Source organism: Podarcis filfolensis, assembly GCF_964270895.1.
Source record: "Podarcis filfolensis genome assembly, chromosome: 17".
Taxonomy (NCBI): domain Eukaryota; kingdom Metazoa; phylum Chordata; class Lepidosauria; order Squamata; family Lacertidae; genus Podarcis; species Podarcis filfolensis.
The window spans coordinates 21,498,237-21,525,615 of record NC_139621.1 but is presented as its reverse complement, the minus strand read 5'-3'; the positions used below and the strand labels follow the sequence as shown (position 1 = coordinate 21,525,615).

The 27,379-nt window shown below is 40.5% G+C and overlaps 1 protein-coding gene across 31 annotated transcripts in view; it reads left to right on the top strand.

Moving 5' to 3' along the window:
* PTPRD (protein tyrosine phosphatase receptor type D) overlaps positions 1-27,379 on the top strand; it is a 1,143,290-nt gene that overhangs the window by 349,350 nt on the left and 766,561 nt on the right. For all 31 annotated transcript variants that reach the window (XM_083592691.1, XM_083592680.1, XM_083592685.1 and 28 more), the window contains one exon: positions 21,214-21,257. The gene's annotated coding sequence lies outside the window, so the exon portion shown is untranslated. The remainder of the gene's footprint in view (positions 1-21,213; positions 21,258-27,379) is intronic.

The following is a 27,379-nucleotide window of genomic DNA, read 5'->3' as shown; positions in this document are numbered from 1 at the left end:
ATTATTTTGAGCAGCGAAGAACACTGCACCCAATGAAGTGACAGCAATGATAAATTAAACTCTGCGAGCCTCTAAGAAGCACCAGTAAAACAAATAGTGTTTTGTTGTTGTTATTCTTAATCTTGAAATTCACAATGTTTCTGTATCGGCAATAGGAGAGGGAGGGAAAAACCCATCTACTTAATGCGTATAACAATTGTTTTATCAGGCTTGCACAACTTGTCATGCACCCAAACCACATTTCACTTGCCATTTATTGTGCTGCTTTGCAATTCTCACCAAGCAGCAAACAGAATGTTTGTTGGCTTTGTTTGATGTGTCACAAGTTGCTTAGGTCTGTATTACAGTTCGCAGTATCTTCCCCATAAGAAATATAATTCTCTGTTCAAAGAACAAAGGATGTTTCGTATATGAATTCAGAATTTCTATTGTGAAAAATCCCATCCCCAAGGATAATCATACTTATCTGCAAAAGCTGGGAGGAGGGATGACTCAAACAATGAACCATCCCAAAAGTAACCAAAAAGATGTCTTTATAGAAACACTGGACATTATTTCACCCTGTGTTGATTGCATTTGTTTGCCCGTCTCATTAATAGGCAGAAAACTATGACCAGAATTATTCCTCTTTATCTCCATAGGTGGTTTTCTACTGATGTTCACCACAGAGTCCTGTTCTCCCCTTTCTTGATTAGAAAGAAGTGTTCCTCTTTCATGGTAGTGGAGGAGAATAGCTATATACAAGCCTTATTCAATTATTTCTCTCCCTCTCTCTCTCTCTCTCTCTCTCTGATGTTATATTCAGATATCTAGAGCCAGAGAAAAGGAATGTGGGGAAAAAACCTGCCCACCTGTATTCCTTGTTCACCTGCCCATTTTAGCTCCAAAACACCCTCTGCCCAGTCCTCTGCAGGCATTTTGATTGCTCTTTTGTTTCGATATACCTGGTGTGTGAGAATGGGCTGGCGCTGCAGTTTTCCCATTGTGCTTGTTGTTGTTGTTGAAGTTGAGCCCCACAAGTCATCGCTTAAATTCTGACTGGGAGAAGTCCTGTGGATGTTCCGTCCCTAACAGCTATAATCCATTCACCAATCTAAAGCAGGCATAGGCAGACTCGGCCCTCCAGATGTTTTGGGACTACAACTCCCATTATCCCTGACCACTGGTCCTGTTAGCTAGGGATGATGGGAGTTGTAGTCTGGAAGGCCAAGTTTGTCTATGCCTGATCAAAAGGGTTGATGGAGGAAGGGTACATTTCAGCCCCAACAATTCAGATTTTGGACTGCTGGGGAAATAAGCCAGTCCCTTCTCTGGACTGAGAAGGGTAGAAGTACAGCCCGTTGTCTTTTGCTGCTCCCATATCTCCTCCACTTATGCTGTGATCACACTAGGGCATTAATGCTTGTACAAGTAGGTCACTCTTTCCATGTGACTTAGAGTGAAACAGACTCTGAAATCTATCTCAGATTTTCCCATCCATGCTAGTGGCCAGTGCTTCATGGTATGTATTTGGGCTGTATGTTATTTTAGCCTTCCCTTAATTAGTACTTGCTTCAGAAATAATAATAAAAATTCAAAAAGTTGTGGGCACGCAGGAAAACAGCATACCTGTGTGCATGCCCACAACTGGCCACTGGTTTACAGAACTTATGATGGGTGACGATGTATCCTTTCAAATCAGATCTTTGGATGGAAGGTGGAGGCTCCACATGGTGCTGGCTCTACTCCTAACCCAGGCATAGGCAAACTCCAGCCCTCCAGATGTTTGGGACTACAGTTCCCATCATCCCTGACCACTGGTCCTGTTAAGCTAGGGATGATGGGAATTGTAGTCCCAAACATCTGGAGGGCTGGAGTTTGCCTATGCCTGTCCTAACCACTACTAGAAAACAACATTGAATGACTTTTGGCTGACCACTCAGCATTTATGCTGCTGAGTTCTACAAGGTTCAATTTTTCCTCAATGCTATTTAACATCTCTATGAAGCCATTGAGAGCAGTTATCAGGAGAACTAGATGCAGTGTCACCAATATCTGAATCACACCCACTTCATTCCATCTGTATCTTCAAGTAGGGTCTAAAGTCAGTAATGGGCTTGATGAAGGACAATAAACTGAATCTGAATCATGACATAATGAAGGTCACGATGTTCTGAGATCTTCTGGGGAGGCCCTGCTGATTGTGCTATCTTTAACCAGGTCTCATGCAGCGGTGAATGTTAGCAGAGCCTTCTTGCTTATGGCTCCCTGTTTGTGGAATACTCTCTGTCCCCTTCGTTGACATATTTTGTTCTCCTTAAGCTTCGTAGGTTAATGTGATGGTTGTGCCATGACTGTATGATTACGTTCTGTGCTGCTGCCAGTTTTTTATGATCAGTTTTCATAATCATGGTTTTATAGCTTTATGGTTGATGATTTTATTTTGTGTTTTGTTGTAAATTGTTCATTGCCCTAGGAACACATACTGAAGGGTGGTCTATACAGATACAATAAGTATTAATAGTGATAGTCAAATGTATGCATTTAGACTATTGTGCATAAAAATGGAAATTTCACTTAAATTAAACTTACTCTCATTACACAATTGAGATTATAAATATTTGTATGCCTTTTCTTGACATTTTATTAATGTGTGCTTAAAGAGCATACATGTGTTAAGGGCACAATCTGAACTTGAAATTAATATTGATGTTGACAAGTGAGTTACTTTTCTGATCATTGCTCTACACTGTAGTTCTGTGGGTTAATGCCATGAGCACATTATCAGTAAATGGCAATGATGAACCTTAATTTTAATTTTGTGAGTTTCCCTTTTTTTTTAAGAGTTTCATTTTAGGATGTGATGACTGTCAACATATGTTTTGTCTGACAAGATTTACTTGGCAGTTGTTTTTTATTTGAGGTACAATCTTCTATGAGCAAGTAAATCTGCTTCTTTCATGGATACCTATGTTTTAAACATGTACTCATAATCCCTTCCACACACACACACAGAGCACCTTCCCATATTTGTTATCATTCATTGCATTTCAGACATCACAGTAACATATACTGAATGTATACGCAATCACACCCCCTCTTCCTCACACCTTCTCTCTATCTCTCTCTCTCCCCCCAGTGCCTCTGTCTCACATGCACAGGGTTGTATCAGTTGTTGCACACTCATTGTTCCTCATGCAATGGGACTTGTGTTTCCATTGTTCTCCCTGAACACACCCAAAATTTGCCCCAAAGGGTCCCCCAGCTTGGGCCCAGATATTGAGGTATACACAGTATTGGAGGGAACAGGAGATGCAGAGGAACTTCCATTCCACACATGGGAATCCATTGTGCAGGTGGAGAACATTGGATTCAGAGCCCCTTCATGGGGCGAAGACATACCCTCCAACATTTCTCCAATAAAAGAAAATAGGGATGTCCTACTTAAAGACGCGAGTGGCACTGTGGGTTCACTGAGCCTAGGGCTTGCTGATCGAAAGGTCAGCGGTTCAAATCCCCGCAACAGGGTGAGCTCCCATTGTTTGGTCCCAGCTCCTGTCAACTTAGCAGTTCGAAAGCATCAAAGTGCAAGTAGATAAATAGGTACCGCTCCGGCGAGAAGGTAAATGGCAATTCCATGTGCTGCTCTGGTTTTGCCAGAAGCGGCTTAGTCATGCTGGCCACATGACCCAGAAAAACTGTCTGCAGAAGCAGACAAACGCCGGCTCCCTCGGCCAGTAAAGCGAGATGAGCATTGCAACCCCAGAGTCGTTCGTGACTAGACTTAATTGTCAGGGGTCCCTTTACCTTTACCTAAGAAAAAGCAGGACATTCTGGGATCAAATCTGAAACCAGGACGGTTTCTGTAAGTCTGGGACTTTCTGTGGAAAATAGAGACACTTAAAGGGGACTGGTGAAACAAGTACTTGCCATTAGCTCCATGTGGCTGACAGACAGCAAGAAAACCAACAGGATGGGTTGCTAGGCATTAGGAAACCACTTCCCCCACCAAAAATCCAAAACCTTTCTAAGCCATCCTGAGTGCAAGGGGGTGCTTTTCAGATCCAGCAGCCACTCTACACTGTTCAGCAACCCTCCTCATTAGAAGAGGAAGAAAACAATTCTGCTTCAAAAGTCGCCTAGACCCCTAGTCACAGGGTGGGATTTAGGTTTGATGAGGCCTTAAGCTACTGAAGGTAATGGGGCCCTTTATATGTCCAGCTGTCCTTTGTCAACAACAAATTGTCGCTGTTTTTTGTGTTGAATATATGCTATATGGTAATTTATGGACCCAATAGGTATCTAAAGCCATTTGCCCATAACAAAATATTTATTTTATCAAAGTAATTGTTGAAATGTCTGTGCAGAATGCAAAGTTCATGCAGAATGTAGGCACCCTATATATAGAAATGAGCAAACCAGAGATATTTAAGGGAGCAGGCTAGCAGGCGGGGCCCATGACTTATGTCATAGGAGCCTACACAACACAAAACACTGTTGCTGTATGTAGGTTTTATTTTATTTGTTCTTTATCTTATATTTTGGAAATGTACATCCGGTTTTTTTCCTTAATTTTTTTTTTGCCCCCCAAGAGAGTGGGGCCCTAAGTTATAGCTTGTTTAGCTTGTACATAAATCCAGCACTGACTAGTCATCATGGTGCCTTTATGTATACCAGGAATGCCCAACCAGTATATCGTGGTCTACCAGAAGTTCCTTGGCTGATCCTGGAAGATCACAGGATCATCCCTCTGTGCACTCCCCCCTAAAAATAGCTCAACAGCTTGGGGCAACCCTCCCCTTCCACCAATCCACCCCATGCATGCTCCTCCTCCCTCCAATGACAATGGGTAGATCCCTGCCAGTTGTTGTTTTTTATACTGGGAGTAGATCGCAGTCTCTTGGGAGTTGGACATGCCTGATGTATACTACCTGAAAGATATGAGGCATGAGCACAGTTACACCAGCCGTCACAGGTTGCCAGCCTTGCATCTGAGGCACCACGATTCTCAGGAGCACCAGGAAAGCCCTTTGCAGCTTTGTTTCCTAATATCAATGGGTTGTGGGGGTTTTTTCCTAATGGTTAAGGGGTTGACATAAAGATATTACTATAATTGTCATGTTGAAAAAATACAGACTTGCAAAGAGATCAGTAGCAAATGTTTGAAACAATGAGGCATGACTAAAAAGGAAAAAAAGGGGGGGAAGCAGAGCCTTTTTTGAAAAATCCCATTTCCTTCCAGAATGCTGAAGATTCTTTCAAAGTGCCACTTCCTTTATTTTTCCATGAATAAAGTGTGTCCTGACATGAAAGGGTTAAATATGTGCCATTCTTCCATTATGTAGATGGCACAAAATGTAGTGTCACTTTCTATTCTTATTACAATTGTGAGGCTGTCACTATAATTGATTAATTTTGTGCCATTCTCTCTCTCCCTCTTTCTGATCTCTTTGTCACAAGAATAAGCTATCACAGAATTTTAATGCTTGATACACTTAGGGTTCTTAATGTATTCTGATTCTCATTCTAGTGACAAAGGTTGGCACAAAATCAGACCGTATTCATGAAAACGGCTTCCAAAATAAAGCGTAAGACTGTACAAAAATCCATCTTCATGACAATCTTGAGAACAATGAGAACAGAAATATCACAAAACAAAAAACCCTCTCTTCTTGTGGCAATTTCGGTATTGTAATCTCACAATGCCGCAAAATGCATTCCCTCAACCTTTTTGATTGGATTTGTTAAATGCAATTTTAGAATACAGGGACCATTCAAAATATTGTTCACAGGATGTCACCATAAGTGGTAAGTAATTTAAGATTCTCCTCATGTGATTTTTTTGAAATAATTGTAGTCTGCGGAAAATCATCATCTAGCAACTAAGGGCCTGCGCTTATCTGCCGAGATATAGGGCCTTCTTACAGTATTACTGATTTTAGCTTTCGATTCATTTAGTCAGTTGAAATTGTTGTCATGTTGAAACTCTCTCTCTCTACCCCTCTTAAAACTTCAAAGGCCTGATCCAAACATCTCCACTTGCAGCAATGGGGTACAGATTGAAATCTGTCCTTTTGCTCTTGTTGAACAAATTGTTACGAAAAAGGAGCAATGCTGAAGAGTGCTCCAGATGGCTGGAAAGCCAAACAGGATGTTGATGTTTTGGGACTGTACCGTGGGAACAAAGGAACAGTCTATTCACACCACTGAGCACCGGATGTTAGCTCAGAGTGTCATCTGACTTGTACTGGAAGTACATGGGAGGAGTTTCTCTCTCTGCTGTTGATGTTGAGAGAGTGCAGACACGTTTTCTCTGTACTGCTGGAAAGACAGAAATAAAGGCATGTAAATACATTTCTGTCTGTCTCTCTCCCCTCCCTGGGGATGGAAGGGGAGGGATGGTGTGTTCTTCTCACGTTTGAGGAGGATCGCCGATAGAGATCTCGCCTTGTCTTGCCGGGAGCCGCTGACGGGGGAGATCAACAAGGAACTCAAGCCGGGCACCTGGAGAGTGGCCAATTCCTCTGACTAAGGCTTGAATTCCGACACAAATCACCAGTCAATTGTGGGATAAGGAGGGGATTCCCCTGTCTAAATTTAAGAAGAATGAATTATGTATGTTTCTCCACCACCCCTGTTTGATCTAAAATCCATGTACAGAGGCCATACCTAGCACACCTGAGGAGGTTTAGAGATGCTGCAAATAGCTATACTTTTTCTTCTCCAGAAAAGCTGCCTATTCTATCTTGCACATAAGTGCCCTGAAAAGGCAAAAAGGTTTTCATGTATTGCTGATTTGTCAAAAAGAGAAGCCTCCGTTGCAAATTTTATGTGCAATTAAGCCAATTGTGCATATGATGTGCAATAATGATTAAGATTTGCATTATTTTACATTGCAGTCTCTGCTTTCGACAGAAGAACAGGAAACGTAGCTGCAAATAATATATATGCAAATGATTTGCATTGCTTTGCAAATATTGCTTGTCTGCTTTGTTTATCTATTTATTTACTTGTCATTAGACTTGTTGGTCGCTTGTTGCTGGAAGGTGTTCAAGCGACTTGGAACACATTTAAAAAGGTGAACCTCAATATATGATACCATCTACAAATTACTACAAGAAACACCTATCATTAATTAAGGTACACACACACACACACACACACACACACACACACACACAGCCTCCCACAGCAAGATTTGGTAGCACACTAAAACTTTTGTGGAGAAGTGTCAATGTGTACAAATGCAGAATATCCCTATGAATTCTATTCTCAATAAGGATGTGAGAAATATTTAGATATATGCAACTTGAAAAATGTACCTATAACAATGAGATTTAAAATGTTGTCACTCTGTGGGTCAGCACCATCTCTGCTTTAAAGTATTTAGTACTTGGTAAATTATATACCACTCCTGCCAGCCTGTCTCTAGAGTGGTACTTTTTGTATATACAGTAGTATCATAATGAGGTGGTTGAAACAAATGGAATAATGGAAGGAATTCAATCAACTAACTGAATGTGTGAATTTTAAACATTTCAGTGGTAGTTTTCTTGCCACTTGAGAGAACATCTAGTCTTACCTCCTCATTTAGGAGGACAAACCAATGAAAAAAGGTGGTTTTATATTCTATAAAATTATATTATACAATAAATCATGTTTCTTCATCTGGGCGACTTTACAAACCATCAATTGTTTATTGATTTGTATAGGGATGTTTTGTGGTTTGGCTTTATATAATGTTCATCACTTTTGGTCTTAAGATTAATGTGTGTGGGGTTTTTTAAAAAAAAAAATTAAAAAATCTTATAGATAAATAAAATTCCAGGAGTGATATAAAGAATCTGTTTTAAATTGTAAATTTAAATTGTAAGCTGTTTTCAATACATTCTGCAACTGGACTAGGATTCAGTTTTGCATGGAATATTTGGAAGTAGCACCTATTGACTCTAGTTAACTGAGCTGCGGAGGAAGAATGCCATGCTGTTAATATTGTTCCCTGGAGAACTGAAGCCATTTGACTTCAGTGAGCTACGCCACTCATGCTCCCTGTTTGGTTACTGATGAAGACAGGTCTAATACCAAACATACTTTCAAAACTATAACCAAGATAGCAGTTGCAAACGGGTTACATGGAATCATGGCTGTTGTAATTGCATTCAACTTTGTGGAGAGGAAGCATGCTAGACCCGCCCCACACTGACCCTGCCACCTTTTGTTGTGGGAGTGGCTGTCTATGAGTGACATCTGTATCTGTTAAGCATTATAGAGTCATTGCACCATGTTTCTTGTAGCATAATAATATCAAGTTGCTCAAAATAGTTCATCATTCTGCTTTGAACACCAACCTGCTATGTTCCATGACATCAGTTTTAGCCCCAATTACTTTAAGGCTCTGTGACTGTCACTTCCACTTTGTCCAGGTACCCAATTTCATCTTTAAAAAAGCTTCCATTCCTCTTATCAGTGGGCCATTCAATGGTGTTAGTATCCTTTTTGATTCTCTGGAGAGGACTAATAGCATTTTTTTGGGCTACTACATACATACATACATACATACATACATACATACATACATACATATATATTTCATCTATTAGCCATTTCTTGATTACTCAAAATCTGAGGCCACTTTGGATGATACTGCAGTGATTGATCTGAACTTGTTTGTGGAGCAAATGCACCAGTCCTGCCTCTACCATCACATGGAAATGTGTTGTCCATATAGGGCCTGAGTGCATACAAACCAGTATAATTAATGTCAAAATCACAGTCACTTTCCTAACTTCTAGAAACTGGCAGTGCAACTCAATGCAACTCATGCATTCTTTGACATGTATGACCCAACTAGTTGGTTCCTCCCTCTCCCTGCATTGGTGACAGTGGGTGAGATGCCCACCAGCTCCATCTATAAGGCTAGATTGTTCCCTTAAGCAGTGTTTCTGAAACTTGGGTCCCCAGCTATTGCTGGATTGCAACTCCCATAATCCCTGACCACTTGTCCTGCTAGCTAGGGATGATGGGAATCATAGTCCAACAACTGCTGGGGACCCAAGTTTGGAAAACGCTGCCTTAATGTATCATCTGAACAGGCCCTTGATGACATACAGCTAAATGCGAAAATATATTACACTGAGAAGCATTGCATTTGAAGAGAGAAGGAGGCTAAAATATGGAAGAAAGTCTCTAAGTAATTCATGAACAAAGTAGTGAGCCCTCTTAAAAATATGGAGGCATAAAATCCTTTTCATGAACATCGCTCTTCAGGGCTGTCCCTTAGGTTCTCAAGCTGGACACTCAAAAATTGTACTTCCCAATAGTTATAGATATGAAATGGTAAATGAAACAATATGTAATATGTAATTACGTCAGTTGGATATAAGGAGATAGATGATAGATAGATAGATAGATATAGATATAGATATAGATATAGATATAGATATAGATATAGATATAGATATAGATATCACAACACGCTGTGATTTAAAATGTAATTTTTAAAGACTAGTGATTAATGAACTGGCAAAGGTACAGGTTCACAAGGAACATTATTGCTGCCTCTGAAATATAAAATAAATAGAATATTTGAGAACTTGGGGATGCATAGAGAATTGTAGCAAACTCTGCCTCAGGAGAAAGCAAAATTGGATTCTATGGCTGTTTTGGGAAAAAATGGATATCAAGAATATTAAAACATGGATATGAAAAGTTTAGCTCAGAAGATGATGATTCCATTTTCTTGCTTTATTTCTCTTACACACACCTCATAAAGGATACAGCTTTTCATTAATTGAAAACTTCCTTCTTCCTTACAAATCTAGACAGGTATAAAATCTATGAGCCACAACTTCTGTACCTATACTTGTATATATACAGCTCTAGATCATTGGACAAAACCTCTGAATTCTCTTTTTCTGGACATTTTGCTAGCAGACAAATGAGGAACTTGTAAACATTAGCCAAGAAAAGAAAAGAAAAGAAAAATAACAAATCCACAGCATGTTTACTAAGAAGTAAGCCCCACTGTGTTTAATGGTGCTTTGCTCTCAGATAAGTGTTTACAAGTTTGTAGCCTGGCAGAGCAATACAAACCCATTGTTGCACAGGGGGAGGGTGGAGAGTTTGAACTGGGCAGAGGTGACCCTTTGCCTAGCCCTGCCAGCCTACACTAGCTTTCCATTCCACTGGGCCAGAGTCCATTTTTTCCACCTGCTGAACAGGTAGGTGCAGGTGCCACCTGAAAGCAAGGAAGGAACACAGCTGAGTAGGGCTGGAATCTATTGGATGGCATGATTGCATCAGGATCACACCCTGCACTAGATGTAGGCTGGTGCAGAGATCTGCCTGCCTTCCCACCTTCCAGCTGCTAGCAGCATTAGCCTAAAATCTTAAGAAATCCAAATTGTAATTCACAGATTCTTGTCCTATATATTCCATAGGCTTAGCCTGAGGTTGGATTCATATATTATCTCCTGGTCTATTGCAGATGGGACCACATAGATAGTTCACTGCAGAAGGGAAATTCATAAGGAAGGCAATCCTAACCTCAAGAGTATGACCAAAGGAGATTCCTTCCAGATAAGTGTACATAGGATTGCAACTATTAAACTTGACTACCTCATTACATTACATTACACCACCCCACATAATCAAAAGCACCATAAATTCTGCACTTCACATGACAGATGAGTGCCTTTTCATACCCTGTGTCTGAAAAAGAGGTGATATCCTCAGTTTCTTCAGTGTACATGTTTAATTTATTTATACTGTATAACACAACATTGTCATTGTCACCATCCTCTTGATCAATTGTAAGTTTGAGAATGCTTTTCCTTTCACATAAGATTCGAATTTAAGAGAAATTGAAATGAGGGGAATGCATTTATCTTATCCAACAGCAATGCAAATGATGCAGAGTTCTGTGGCTTTTCTGCAGTTATCACTGCATTGTAACCAATATTTCAGAAAGGTTTTTAAAAATAATAATAATAAAAATCACTAATGGATTTGCTCCTAACCTATGGCAACAGTGCTGGTCAGTTGCCTTTGGTATCACTCGTGTATGCATTGAGCTGATAAGTACTGTAGTTCATTTTCCTCTTGGGCAAGCACAAGAGTGGGCTTTTTTCTTTTTTTTTAAGAAAGGAGAGAGAAAAACCTTCAGACTAATAATTACCTTCGGTTGAGACACAAATAGTGAAATACACTTGATTGCTTTCCAATTCTTAGTAGAATTTAATGAAATATACCTGCCTGTTTCAGCAAGAGGGGAGGGGAATTGTTAGCCATTTCGCCGGATACTGTTAATGTAACTATCTGAATTCCTTTGAATTGTGTTACATTCAACAATACTAGTGTGATAATGTTACAATTAAAGAAAAAATAGGGGTAGAATAATGGCAATAAGTATACATGTATATGTATGTATGTATGTGTGTGTGTATGTGTGTATATGTGTATGTGCATGTGTATACACATATATATCACACACATATATATCACACACACATATATATCACACACAGAGAGAAAGAGATCAGATCCACGACCCGCTTTTCCTTGCACCTTCTTTCACGCCCTGTGCTGTTCCATAAAATCTTCCAGATCTCCTGAGCAGATTTTTAGGATGTGCAGGGAAAAGAGGGAGCTGAGTAACTACAAGCTATAATGGCTATGCTGTACCTTCATTGCTGGAGGTTGTATACTGTTGCTGGGAATTGCATGTGGGAAGAGTGCTGTTAAATTCAGCTTCTGCTTTTGGGCTTCCCATGGGCATCTGGCTGGCCAACTGTGACTGTCAGTTTGCATTTCTTAGTACAGAAAGTATTGATCTGATGTGTAGAGATCATTCCTATTCTAATTAATTCAAGAGGGTTCCGGAAGCTTCTGTGTGTGAAAGAAACAAGCAGAAGGTTTATGATGTTTGGGTTATTCCTTCAGAGAAGCTGAGTAGAGCTGGTTTAAGCTGGTTCTCTTATCTCTTTATGTCAAGGTCATGCTGACTATAATAGTAAGGCCAGGAGGAGCCTGGGTTTCACTTTCTCTTTCTGCCTCTCTTCCTTCTGGTGTGGTGTTCTGTACATAGTATGCTTAGTTGTTAAGGTTTAGACCTAGCAGGCTATTACTATGTTCTTATCTACAATATTTTCCCCCCTGTTGACTATGAACCAAGGAACTTGTGTTTTTCCCCTAAGGATAGCGGCAGACCTGGGTACTTCATTCCTTGCATATTCCTTCTTCCCATTCTTATTTGTAACCTGAAATCTATATAGCACCTAAAGAAAGAAAGAAAGAAAGAAAGAAAGAAAGAAAGAAAGAAAGAAAGAAAAAAGCCTCATCTAGATGTTTGCTTTCCTTCTGCTATATTTCATCTTGCACCTGTGCCCAGATGCAAAATCCATGGTTTCCATACTTCCCCCTTGCTTTGTTTGCCATTGAGCCTGGTGAAGAGAAGTCAAAAATTTGCAAGCTGTTTTATGATATTTTGGTTGGACTAATAATAAAGATGTTGTCCAAGTATGAATTGTTAAATCTTACACATATTTTCAGTTCTACTGAAATTGATAGGGCTTATTCCCAAGGAAATCTGCACCAGCATATAGCATAGTGTCATAATTCTATGCAAATTTACCTGTGAGTAAGTCCTATTAAACACGGTGAAGCTTACTTCTGAGCAAATATGTATAGAATGGTGCCATAAGTGACTGACCAATGTTCTGCTGAAACTTGTCATAATGCAAGGATAACACTACAGAAAAGCTTGCAAATCCTGAGCAGAATGTGGCAGCTGCTACAAACTGAACTGCTACACTGCAGTGGTTTAGGACAGTGAAAAAGAACATTGCATCTAATTGAAACTGCAGGAGAAATGTGGGGAGGCAGAATGTAATTACACAAATTGGAATTTGTCCAGGACACCAGGGTTAACATGCCTACTCCTTTTTTAAAAGATGGAAAGAGAGAATGAAAATGTTTTGATGCTTGTTGATATATTTCACCCACACAGCGTCTCTTAAGCCAGTTGCAAATAATAGGCAACGTGAAGAGAGGAGAGCCTTGAAATTTTCCTTTCTAAGGAAATACTGCTCCCTGAAATGTTCTTCCTTAAGGACGGGCTTGGCAAACACCCTCTTTCCTCTAGGTAGCAAAGTGATTAATAAAAAGTTAAGGATGTGGAGGTGCTGCAAATGTGTATAGCCAGTTTAAAAACCAGCAAACTGTCGTCAATGTTAATGCGGCAAAAATCAAAATTCCTCATTGGCCATGCAGCTCAATAAGTTATACTGGGCTTTTGTGAGGATTAAATTGTATACACCTCATGTATATTGATTGATCCTTGAAGAAAGGACAGAATTATGCGTGTTGATGATACTTACTGAAATTGTGAGGTTTAATTTTATCTATTTGCTTTCCAAAATTCATGTTGGATAGAGGATGTATTTTGCTATGCAGCTATTCTAATGAGTGTCTATTCCTTGTGGATTTCCTCATGTCCATATGAGTTTGATGAGGTGGATAAAGCACAGTCCTGTGTGTGTGTGTGTGTGTGTGTGTGTGTGTACACATAGACACTCACTCTCTTTCAAATGCTTCAAGTCTTTTGTAGGTAGGATTGAGTCATATATGGTTAAATTTAAAGCGATCTATAACTGGCTTGTAATTCACAAGCATCCCAGATGGATTTGGGCCTGTATATGTTCACATGAAGGGGACGCAGGTGGCGCTGTGGTCTAAACCACTGAACTTCTTGGACTTGCCAATCAGAAGGTCAGTGGTTCGAATCCCCGCGACGGGGTGAGCTGCCGTTGCTCGGTCCCAGCTCTTGCCAACCCAGCAGTTCAAAAGCACGCCAAAAAGTGCAAGTAGATAAATAGGTACCACTCCAGTGGGAAGATAAACAGCATTTCTGTGCGCTGCTCTGGTTTTGCCAGAAGTGGCTTTGTCATGCTGGCCACATGACCCAGAAAAACTGTCTGCGGACAAATGCCGGCTCCCTCAGCCTGTAAAGCGAGATGAGTGCCGCAACCCGAGTCGTCTGTGAGTGGACTTAACTGTCAGGGGTCCTTTACCTTTTTTATGTTCACATGAGGCTTCATGCTGTGCAGCAGAACACAGGCCAGAGATGGAAAGCCCAAAAGGGACATCTATGCTGCTCTGTGGTTCAGTGGTGACTTCAAGTCAAAGACTGAGTTCTAATTCATTGCTTCTTAGGCCATTGTGGCAGCGATTTTCCTCCTTTTTCTTTCCTTTTGTGCCACTGCCCAAGGTGTGGTAAAACTCGTGGCAGCTGCCAACTGGAGCTGGCTATCCAGCCCCCCAAGAAAAAATATACCTCATGGAATAATAATACTTCAACATATAATATTTTTCCCCAGGACAGGGTTCTCTTGGCTGCCTGGATGGAGGATATAAAGGAGCATGTGATTGTGTGGAGAGAGAGAAAAATGCATTCATTTCTTCACTTGCTTTTGCTTCAGGTCCCTCCCATCACTGGCATGGGGTTTCTGGAAGATAACCCAAAAGGCTCTAATCTGGGCGGGGATTCCCCTGCTTCTGTTCTGCTCAGTGATATTTGTCCTTGGCTTCCTTCAGGCTTCACGTGTTTCTCTGAGCCATGTCTTCAGTTCCTCAATGCCCATAAACGTCCTGCTTTTTCTTCAGCTGATTCAGAACCACACACACAATCTACTCCTTGGCCAGAGCCAAGGGGGATTGTGGCATCTGACAGAACAATTACCTTAGTGTGATGTTGAGTTCCTCCCAGTATCCCCACAGCTCCCAGCAAAAAGTCACAACACTTTACAGACATTTAACCATTTACCAATGCTGTTTTTCTAGACAAAGAGGTGCTGCAACTCACCATGATCTTATCTCTTGTTCTCTTAAAAGGACAATGATGCTCACGTGAGATGAGCTGAGCTGTGGTGAGCTCTGGCTGAAAAAAGTCCTTTAAACATTTAAAAAACAAAATTTTACCTCAGAAACAAAATGGTTTCTCTACACACACATAGTGGAAAGTGACTGAACAAAGCGTGGCAATTTCATACTAAGCCCGTTGTCTCGAAATGCCCTTCATGGCAGTCTCAACCAAATTCCCCAACAACATTAAAAACAGATCCTTAATTTTGATTATAATGCGACTTCAATCACAGAGTGTGTATGTTTTTAAGATCGGTTGAGCACCCAATCTGGTATCACTAACGCCTGGGAAATCAAACTGCTGTACATCTTGTAAAAGCAGTTGAAGTTCCACATGTGCTTTGTCTAAGAAGAGGACACTAGGTTCACATAAAGGACAAGCATAAAACAAAACAAAAAACTCTTAGGGGTAAACTAAAGAAAAGAAATTCCCCTCCAGCAGATTCATAGAGATAAGTGTGTTATCAGTAGAGATGTGCCTTCCCTAATGCTGAACGTTACATGACTTGCACTGACAAGATTAGCCCCAGTTGAAATGAGAAAGAAATAAAAGGCAAAGACTGCTTTCCCACCCATGCAATTTGTTGAAAGAGCAACAAAGTAATATGCTAATGTAAATAAAACGGACTGATTGTATTGCACGTCAAGGTCCCGGTGCACCCCCAATAATAATAAAAACACATTGACACAGAAATTTAGGTTAAAGGATAATGGGCAAAATTTAGGCCACAATTTTATTGATTACAGCAATGTGAGTGGTATTGGCTTTAAAAAAAAAAAAAGGTAAAGGACCCCTGACAGTGAAGTCCAGTTGCAAACGACTCTGGGGTTGCGGCGCTCATCTCGCTTTACTGGTCGAGGGAGCCAACGTTTGTCCACAGACAGTTTTCCTGGGTCATGTGGCCAGCATGACTAAGCCGCTTCTGGCGAACCAGAGCAGCGCACGGAAACACCGTTTACCTTCCTGCTGGAGCGGTACCTATTTATCTACTTGCACTTCGACGTGCTTTCGAACTGCTAGGTTGGCAGGAGCTGGGACAGAGCAATGGGAGCTCACCTCGTCGCAGGGATTTGAACCGCTGACCTTCTGATCAGCAAGCCCTAGGCTCAGTGGTTTAGGCATTGGTAACAACTATATCTGACTCCTGCCCGCCTTGCAGGAAGTCTAGAAGGGTAAACCACCAACAGAGGGAGCTCCATCGATGGCAACCAACTGAAGCTTGCCCCGGGGTTCCTGCTGGGTCCTGGCATGACCCTAGTCCCCAAGTGGACTTCGGACGAAATCCAGACCCACAGATTCCTTTACCGGAATACCCTTGCACCTGGAGGGGTAAGTGATGGCCGCACCTCCCCTCCCCTACATCTCACTAAGCCAGTGCCTAACTGCCAAACCTTGTGAGACAGGGCCTTTTCTGTGGCAGCATCTAACTTATGGAATTCTCTCCCTAGAGAGGTAAGACTTGCCCCATCCCAGATGACTTTTAGATGAGCAGCAATATCATTTTTATTCTTCCTGGCTTTAGTGTGTATGTGTTTGGTGTTATTGCTGTTTAGGGTTTAAGATTAAATCTTTAATGTTAAAAGTGTTTGATGATATTTTCAGTTTTGTTATTGTTTCAACTTTCTCTGTGTGTTTTCTTTCTTGTGTACTACGTCTGTTAGAGCCTGGCCAACTGCCAGAGCTGTATTGAATGCATATCTTTATTGTGAAATGAAATATGTGATGCTTGCTACATTTTAACATGCCTTGGAAACAGCCTTTGCCCATCAGAATCAATTTTGAATGTTGATGTGTGCTTTGATAAAGATGAAATATAGTCATAGAAGTTTTAAGGATTGCATTTTCTCCAAATATATTTATTCTAAAATGGAAATGCAATAAATGTTTTGTATAAAACGGCCGTCCTTCTGTGTGCCTTCTATTAATTCAAGAATATGTGTAAAGTATGCATTAGTTTGGCATCTCATGTCTTTCCGTACTCTGCTCTCTTAGAAAGAATTTGATATTCAAAATAACTCTCTAGTAAACTTTTATCTAGTCCCCCCCCTTGTTTTTCTTCACTGTGTATATTTGACTATAATTGACAAGCTGTTCCAAGGAATTAAGTATTCCCCAGCTAGATGGCCTTTGTAAAGAGGAATATCCTTGAAGGTAATCAACAAACTGAAACACAGCATGTTTTCTTAGCTTGTAATTCCTGATAAATCAATACCAGGCAAACACTCTTACTTTAAAGGTTAAATACTTTAAGCCCTTTGGTAGTAATTGAGTGTATTTTCAAGAGAGGTTTAATTTTGATGGGAGTGGGGGTTTTGGTGTGTTCCTCCCACCCCCATCAATTCCAATACTTCAATCCTCATACTTGTGACAGCAAATATTGTAGATTGCTCAGCAGCAGCTCATACTGGATCCAAATAAATATACACAGATGCTTCTGTAAGAATAAATGCCTCCAAATACAGTGGTACCTCGGGTTACATACACTTCAGGTTACATACGCTTCAGGTTACAGACTCCGCCAACCCAGAAATAGTAACTCGGGTTAAGAACTTTGCTTCAGGATGAGAACAGAAATCACGTGGCAGCAGTGGGAGGCCCCGTTAGCTAAAGTGGTGCTTCAGGTTAAGAACAGTTTCAGGTTAAGAACAGACCCCCTGAATGAATTAAGTACTTAACCCGAGGTACCACTGTGCTACATCTTTTGGATCTTCAAGTGAGGAAGCTGGTATAATTGTGTATAATCTTATACAGCCCACTCTAAAAGTCTTGCCTTTTAAAAGACTGTTAACTTCAGAGTTTATTGTTGCAGTAGTTGCAGTGGATTGACTGTCATTCGACTGCCCTGCCAATGTTATTAGACATAGGCCAGGATCCAATGAACTACTTGAGCCATGTCAAAGGCTTGGAGGTGGCCATGACCCAGTGCCAAATGGCACAAGTGCCTCTTCAAGTACTCTGTGGCATGGAAGACTGCTGTTTGCAAAGCATAATTCCAAAACTCTTTGAGTGTACAGAACTAATTATATAGTTCTTTTGATCCTAGTGTTTTTTTGCTTCCATTTTGAGAGCTATTATGAGAACAAGAATATCAGATAAAGTTTATTTTGCTTTCCTTGTCTGCAGTATCCTACAAAGAGAGAGAGAGCTGGGGGAAGACATCTTCTGTATTGTGATGTATTTGAAACATACCCAGAAAATGCAATACAGTAGATGGCTAAAAATATGTTTTTTCCAATGTTAGGGATTGAATCCTATGCACACTTGGGACCATAGCATCCGACTTGACTTTTAGCAGAGCCAGCCAAACTTTGAGGCAAGGTGAGGTGATTGCCTCAGGTGGCAAGATCCACAGGGGCAGCCGAACCAGCCTCTGAGAAATATGTCACCCATGGCTGCTGCTACAGGACAGCAACTATGGCAGTGTGTTCCTTGGAAGTCCCTCTGCTGCCTCCTTGGCAGCTCCCCCACCACCACCATGCAACCTCTACAGCAAAGTAATGAGCAAAACTAACAGCAGTTAAAAACAAACAAGCAACAGTTTTGACAACAGGCCACAAAATCACACAGCAGTCTGCTTTATGCTGTTTATGAACCACCAGAAGCATTCATCTGTCACTACCTGAGTTGTTCAGATTCATGGTGGTCTAGATTGTGGCATGGGGAGCATCCATTATTGTTCTGCTATCTGAGGAGTCATTGGTGTCAAAATCACAGGGAGCCAGATTTTGGCCACTTTACATTTTGTGCTGGTTCCCTGAGCCACTGGTTTTAATTTAGGAGGTGGGGAGGAGATAGCTATGGATTGTACCCAATGGTGATGTGACCAACCACTCAAACTCACTTGGAGGCCTCTGTGTCCCTGAAAACCTTCTCTGGTGTGCTAGGGTTCCTCTGAACAGTGTGCACTGTGTATCAGGGGAGTGCAAAATTGCATGCATGGTGCATTTTGCTTTAACAATCTTCCCTAGTCCTCCTGCTGACCATGCAGATGCTTTTAATTTAAAAGGAACGCGTGAGAATAATCTTTTAGAACTATATTCCATTTCCAACCATTCCTCATCCAGAAATGTACTTGCCGAATTAATGCAGGACATGTTTTACACTCGTCAATGTGTTCCATATAGATATTGATCAACAAAGCCAGCAAGAGAAGTTTTGACATATTTGACAAGTGACAAGATCAAGTCACTATACTTAAAGGTGAACTGCAAAGACATTTTAAAAACCCAGATCCTTAGAGGAAAAAAATCAAAAATCTATATTTTGTGTGCTGCATTGAAATTTTCAAGATGTAACATATATAACTACAGCAATATTTTTACCAATACAGCAGTTTCATTAGTTGCAAAACCTGCACATTGTTTCATTAGATTTAGATGCAACAGTTCAATCCTTATGCATGGTTACAAAAAAAAGTAAGTTCCACTGAGTTAGGCAAATAGTTATCAGTGGTGTAGCATAGGTTGCCAGCTTTTGGAAGAGGGAAGTTGCAGGGCTGAGCCCGTTTACGATTGCTGTATTTGTAGCAACTTTATTGACTCTCCTTTCTGCCCTAGCAGCAGTACCACCCCATAAGACCCCACCAGTTGTGGGGGAGATTTGGGTTGTGACCTTGGTATATAAAGGTGATGGCACAGGAAATGGGTAATATCACAGGCAACAAAACACATGGAATGAAATGTATTTGTTTATTATTGTTGTACAAAATGACTTTTCTATTCCTTAATATGTAAACAAGTCTCAATTTTATAGTAATATGGTGGGAGAATGTTCAGAACGGTATTGCTTTTGCAGTATTTACGAACAAGCTACCTTCCGAAGAATTATTGCAGCAAACATGCAATTGGATAATACTCTCAGAAAATGGAATTTTCATATCTCAAGAAGTACTGCATTTGTTTTTAAAATCTTGGAATTATTAGATTTGTAACAAATAAACTCATGAGAGTTGAAGTTTTCAATATTTTCAGCTAGAAGGTTTATTCCTTAAATAAAGCAGAATTTATGAACAGTGATAGCTAAAGTAAAAAGTGCAGGAAATAAGGTTATACTCAAGGGAAAGTTATGTTTACCAAATGTATGGTTTTTTTTGGAAAACTCAAATTTGTCCTCATAAGATTGCTGTACACAAAAGAGAAGTCAGTGTGTTTCTCTGTTAATCAGTTGGCTGCTATTGTCCCCATATACAATTCTCTCACACCCCTTTTTGCCTTTACTTTCATACTGACTCACCTATCTGTTCCATGCATCGAGACTGTGGAACTTGTGTTGTTATACTACAAGTCCCATCATCCTCGATCACTGCCCATGCAGACTTGGGTGATGGGAATTGCAGTCCATCACTGGTAAGGTCAGAGGTTCTCATCATTTCCATATGCTCACAGCTTTTGTGGCACAATAAGTTCATTTTTTTGTTGTTGTGCAGAAAGTTCATTGTTTCCTTTGAAATAAAAACCACGCTCTCAGGTAACTTGCATTGCACTCTCTGTGATAAACACCTGCGTCTGTAGCTATATCAGTGCTATTGGGCAGAAAAAAATCTGTTTGAAAGATATTGGTCAGGCCATATGGACAGCTTTTCACTCCAGCAATGGATTTCACACAGGTCTGTTCTGAATCTGTGTGCATAAAATGCACAGATTCAGGCATGGCATAGGAGCAGGGTACATGTACCATATTGGCCTGAATATAAGCCTCACTTTCCCCCCAAATTCTGACCGTGAAAAGTTAAAGTGTGGCTTATATTCGCGGCCTTACGGTATGCAGCCAGGAACGCAGGGCAAATAGTGCCAGGAGCACGGCAAAGTGGCGCCTGCCCCATGCGTATTCCCTGTCCTCTCCCCCAAGGCCGGGAAAGGAGAGAGAGAGGAAGGGGAAAGGCCACTGGCAACACAGCGCAACCCCTCACCCATCCAACAGGCAGCCAAGAGCAGCGAGGAAGGGAGTGGCTTATATTCGGGTATTTTTCCTTTTTCTCTCCCCCCCCCCATTTTAAAGGTGCAGCTTATATTCGGGTGCAGCTTATATTCAGGCCAATACGGTACTTTTGTCCAAAAGGAAGAAAAAACTGTAAATAGAAGGGGATGAGAATTACTAAAAAAAAAACAAAAAACATACAGCCATTGTATCCTTCATTTGGATTTCGTTTGAAATTTTATACTTTTATGGTTTTTATGTTCCCAAGTTACAGAAGACAATTGGAATTTTTGTTTCATTAAAAAGCAAATAGATTTGTATACAATTCTGATTATTATTGTTAATGAAACATGATTCAAATACTGATTAAAACAATGCACTTTTTAATTTTCTTTTAGCTCTCTGTCCTGAGACACAACAGCAGGATGTGCCTTGGAGAAGGGTAAGTAACCCAGTTTGGTATATGTAAGAGGGCCTCAGGATATGTGTTTAGTTTGTCTGTTGATGTATGTGTGTGCAGTAGATACATTTGATCTAGCTACATTGTATAGAGATCATTTTGGGGCACTTTTCTCTTTACCAAACTCTGATACACTTGGTTTGTGTGTGCTTCTCGAGAAAAAAAAAAATATATTCAATAACTAATTTCCCAAAACGTGATGCACTCCAGCCATTAAGTCTGTAGAATTCAAGGATACAACCACAAACAGGATGGCAAGGGGGGAGTGATAATGTGGTCAGGAGTTTATTTGGGCTGTTGCATGTGCAGCCTCCATCCTCCATTTCAAAATTACCACCCTGAAACCTCCTTCTTGCAATAGTTTTCCTTCTAAAAAAGTTCTTCTCCAGGTGCGTAATATAGTTCTAGGCAGACGTAAGTCTCCAGAAAGTTTGGAGAAATTGCTTTTAATACAATGATTGAGGGAAGCAGAGGAAAAGAAGCAGGTGCTTCAGGAAAGTCATTAGGAAAGCCGGAAGGCAAGAAGACAGAATCCCGAGAAGAGGTAAGAATGGTTCTTATTCATAGCCAATCTCCAGCCTCTGTTCAGTGACCATTGTATCTCCTAAATTCCATCCCTTCTGTGCAGAACACACAGAGTTAACTTACAGGTGTTCCAAAACAATAGCCCTACCTGCAGTTATGTATAAGATAAACAAGCTATAGCTTAAAGCCCCACTCTCTTGGGGCCCCCCAAAAAAATTAAAGGGAAAAAACACCTTGATGTACATTTCCAAAATATAAGATAAAAAACAAATAAAATAAAACCTACATACAGCAACAGGGTTTTGTGTTGTGTAAGCTCCTATGATGTGAGTGATGGGCCCCGCCTGCTAGCCTGCTCCCTAAAATATCACTGGTTTGCTCATTCCTATATATAGGGTGCCTCCATTCTGCATGGACTTGTTGCATGGCAACAGGTGCAAATGGCTTTAGATACCTATTAGGTCCATAAATTACCATATAGCGTATATTCAACACAAAAACAGAGACAATTTGTTATTGAAAAAGGATAGGTGGACATATAAAGGGTTCCATTACCTTCAGTAGCTTAGGGCCTCATCAAACCTAAATCCGGTTTGGGCATTCAACACACCCAATATCAATTGTGCGAAGAAGGATGAAAGGACCGTGTATTTGGGAGGATATCTATGGCAGAGTGAGTGGCCTGCCAGCACACAAAGGTTGTCCCCATGAGGTGGATGAATACTCAGCCCTGGAGGGTTCCAGAATTCAGTAGCCTTTCCCACCCAACACACACAGACATTGTCAAGGAGTGGCCAGCCCAAGGATCATGCAAAATTAACCTGTGCTGCTTTGCTCTCCTGCATCACCAAATACTGTATCATTGCATGGGTTGAATATGATTCCTTTACACACTGTGATGTTTTCATCGAGAGGCACCCTATGTTGGTTATATAGGGTTAACAGACACATCTGTTTTGCTCAGCAAAGCCCCCCCCCCACCTCTAGTTCATTCAAAGCAAACCAAAGAAGCCAAGTGACAAATATTACAGTCTGCCAAGCATTCTTAATAATGCATCTGCAGCATAGAAGCCTAACTATTCACAGTTAACAAAAGTGACCATGCAACCCTCGTGCATTTGAATTTTTGGGTTTTTTTTAAGGTGTTCAACCAGAAAAATGGTCATTGATCCAAGCTATTACATATATGAATATTTTAATTTATTATGGCTTTTTAAATTGTGTTTTTTTAAAAGAATGTCACACTTAGAGATTTGTATCACTTATATTTTGGTTTTTTTAAAAAGAGTGATTGAGAGCGCAAATCTTTTATTTTTACTGATCTGAAAGATGCTGTTCAACCCCTGTGTTTCAGGAGTCACATCATCCTTTATTTTTAAGATTTCACTTCAAGTATGTTTACTGGTAAATAACATTTGCGGCTGGAATTTTTCTTGGCCATTGCAGCAGTTACAAATCAAATATTTTCAAACACTTAAATATATGATATGAAACCTGATCCCATGGCAAAAGTAAAAGGCTATTATTAAAAAATTAAAAATCTAAAATAATCTTCTCCGGTTTATAATCATAATACTGGGAAATTCAATATTTCTGCTCAAACAAAGAGGCTGGTAGACATATTTACAAAAGGCCTTATGATGTTTGCAGTTGACTTTGCAGAAGACAACATTTATAAAACCTTTACAGTGCCTGACAGGTGCCATGAATTCTCCTGAGGATTACTATATTCAGATATTGTCTTTCATTTGAACTTCAAACACACATTTTGCTAGGGAGTGTATTTTAATAGCTTTTGGAAATTAAAACCTTTGTATTTGTGTCATTCTAATATTCTCTATGAATTTACTTTTGGGAAACAAATTGCTGCAAAGCTAAATGCAATTATAATTTTGTTTAAGTAGAAAAAATGAATAAATGTAATAAGGATACACAGGGGAAACTAAGAAACATGAGTAGTTTCTGTGACTGTTTCTTCGAAGAAAGAAACAGTGAATGGGGAAGAGTTGTAGGACTCCCATTTTTTTGAAAAAAAATGCATGGCAATCTAAACAGAGTTTTCATAAATTTGGAAATCCCAGTTTTACATTACAAGTTGATCCAAGTACATTCATACCTCGTGTTGCGTTCGCTTCAGGTTGAGCGTTTTCAGGGTGCATTCCACGGTGACCCGGAAGTACCGGAAAGGGTTACTTCCAGGTTTCGCCGCTCGCGCGTGTGCAGACGCTCAAAATGACGTTACGCGCATGTGCAAAAGTGGCGAATCGCGACCCGCGCATGTGCAGATGCACAGAAGCAGGTTGCATTCTGCTCATGTTACGAACGGGGCTCCGGAATGGATCCCGTTCGCTGTATTGTTATCCTTATACTAGATCAACTGACGTACTTAAGTGACACTGATTTCAGTTGGGCTACTTCAAGTATGAGCAGTTTGGATCCAACTCTAGATGTTTTACAGGCATATACGAATGATGGTAGACAGATCTTACAGGGCAGGGTGCAATCCACATAGCCCTATTCAGATGATTAAAAAGTGATCCTAGTCACATGATCACTGCCTAGGATTAATTTGCTAATGCTGGCCAAGAAGCTTTGTAGGCTGTGAATTTGAACCATTCTAGTAAAGCAACGTCACTAATGATAACAGACACATGAATCTCTCAATAGCAAAAGCTTCATCTTGCCTGGTTATCACTTTTGAAGCCTAAATGGGTTAGTACCCACATATTTAAAAAGACTAAATTCTCCTGTGTGAGCCTGCCCATCATTTCAGGCCACCTGGGGCAGTTGTCTCGTATAACCTCCCTCCATCTGAAATGTGGCTGGTGGGAACATACGAGAGGGTCTCCTCTGTTCCTCTGCCTAGCTTGTAAAATCCCTGTCCAGATCATGTGTCTGGCTCTGTTTCCCACAACATTCTGTCACTAATTAAACGTTCTGGCAACAATTATTTCAGCAGGACTTCACCATGACCAGGGTTTTATTTCATTAATATTGACTTTTCTCATGTTTGTTGTTTTATAAGGGGGAAAAACAAAACAATCTGCTGCCCTCTGTCAATTTATATGCTTTTGTTTTTACCTGATTGTTTTTAGTCTGGTACATAAGCCCCCTTGGGTTTTGGACTGAAACAAAAGGACAGTATATTATGGTTAAAAATTAATGAATGAATAATATCAATCATTTCATCCTCATGCAATCGATCACTTCTCCTAAGCACTGGTTCATGACTGAGACTGATGCTCTGGGATCTGCTGCAAATGAAACAGACATCTGGGAGCTTTGCCAGCATATTTTAGCCACCTTATTCTGAAACTTTATGTGCTGGGTGAGCTCTCAGATATAGGAAAGTCTACAGACAGAGATATCATATTTTTAAACACTTGAGATGTGAAGTCTGAGCACTTCACCCAACATAACAATAAAAAGTTACTTGACGAGATTTCCAGAAGACTAGCTGTCGTTATTCTTCCATAACAAACTTATTAAGTGAACTTGGAACATAAGTCGGTATATTCCATCTCAGTTCTCATGTTTCTGTTGGACATGGCAATTTTGCCACAATCATTTTGAATGGCAGATACATTTGAATGAATCCATTGAAACCTAGGGTTCATTCTTGCATGGGAACTGCCAAGTCTCACTATATCTGCATCTATAGAAGCAATGTATTCACATATGAGGAAATGTATTCATGGTGACCTCAGCATGACTACACATTTGAGGCTGCAAAATGACCCTTTTTCAGCAAGCTGAAAGAGGCATGACTGAGCCATCATTGCTCATGACGTACACAATTTCACCTCTGTTCAAGCAGTCTTTGCAGGTGTTTGCAACCATTCAGAAACCTGTGAATCCTCTTTGACCAGAAACAATAATCATGCAAAATAACTGTCTACATGCTGGAATTCTGAGCAAGCCCAGTGAACAACGTCAGTATTTCAAAAGCACAGGCCCACAAACTGGCATCTTCTGCAATGTCATATATGTAAAAACTCAGGGACACCATTTTGGCCAGTACCTAGCCACCTTCCTATGCTTCATATTCTCTTGATTCCTGTCTTACCCTTTGCTCTTATCATTTTTAATTTGCTTCATAAAAAAGCATTGAGAACACATCAATGTACTCCCCTTTCCAAAACTTTTATTGCATGGAAAGGGAGTAAATGATAGGAGAAAGAAAACAAGATTTCTCTAGAGGGAATAGCACCATCTTTGAAACTCACCAACAGGTCTCCAGACTGGGGGTGCATCTTAGCCATTGAGGCCAGACTGCGGCCAGTGGTGGCTTTTTATGAGCCCTCTCCAGGCTGCCAAGGCTGGCTAACATTTCTGCCAGATCAAGCTCCTCCTCTTCACCAGATGGGAAAGGAGAAGAGGGCACATGGGAGAAGCCTTCACTGCCTTTCCAGTATCCTCGAGTCCATCCCTGCCATTCTTTGGTGTTAACCTAGCAGGGAAGCCAAAGAAATCCACTCAGAAATGTCCCACCCCCAAATCTTACCCAGGGAAAGATGATCCCTCAAACAGACAACACAGAAAAGGAGAGCCACATGTACAGTAATTAACCATGTGGCCCATTCCCAGCACACAAGCAGCTCCAGAAGATATGTCTGCAGTCTCCACAATGGCCATAGGTAAAAAGAGCTGAATGACTAAGCAAGGAGGCTCAGAAATTACTTTTTTTTAAAAAACAGCTATGTGGTGGGGTTGTCCTAGAATATATTCAGGCCCTGGGCAACAACTGGGACACACCCAACCAGTGTTCAGACAAGTGGGCTGAAAAGCCCAGCTCCCACAATGCCATCAACAATCCAGTCATGGAGATGAAAGAGTTGAGGGGTGGACCAGGCAAGGGCTCATATAGTCTTGCTCCTCCCATCTTCAAAGCATGATGTGCATCAGTGTGCATCCAAATGTCATGCTGGCCTGCCCTCTTCTTTGAACCCCACCCTGGCCTCAAAAGTGGTCCTGCTGCCTGATTGTGATGTATATCACTCAACAAAGTGGGGTTTCTCTAAGCAATGTCTGCCTCCTGTTCCCATGCTTTAGCAAAACATTCAACAACTTTCGTTTACTTGGCAGTGAAATAAAAAGTCTGGGGGTCATTTTTATTTCTTCACACACAAAAATTACCCAGTCGTTTAGACTCCCTTGGAAGTTCTGTCTGTCAGAAAAATGACATTGTATGTCAAGTGACACCTGAAATGAAAGAAATCTAAACTATAGCAAAACTTAACACTTGTTCTGACATTTAAAAGATGTGCCCTCACAGCTGCTTGATTTCTGTTTAAAAGTGATTAAATGCTTCAAAGCTGAAATATTTTATACTGTATTTATGGTATAAAAGTATGCTATTTAACTTTAAAAAACCCTGAAAATGATCTTTCTCTGAGGCAGAACTGCTGCTTGCATGATTCGGCACAGTAGAACTGGCATAGATGTTAAACAGTTCAGTGTTAATTACTGTGAAATGTAAATAACCGAACTCCATTCTTTGTTACTATTTCTTTGCCCTGTTTTACATCTATCACTTTTTAAAAAATACACCAAGCAATTAAAAGAAAATTGAAAATAAG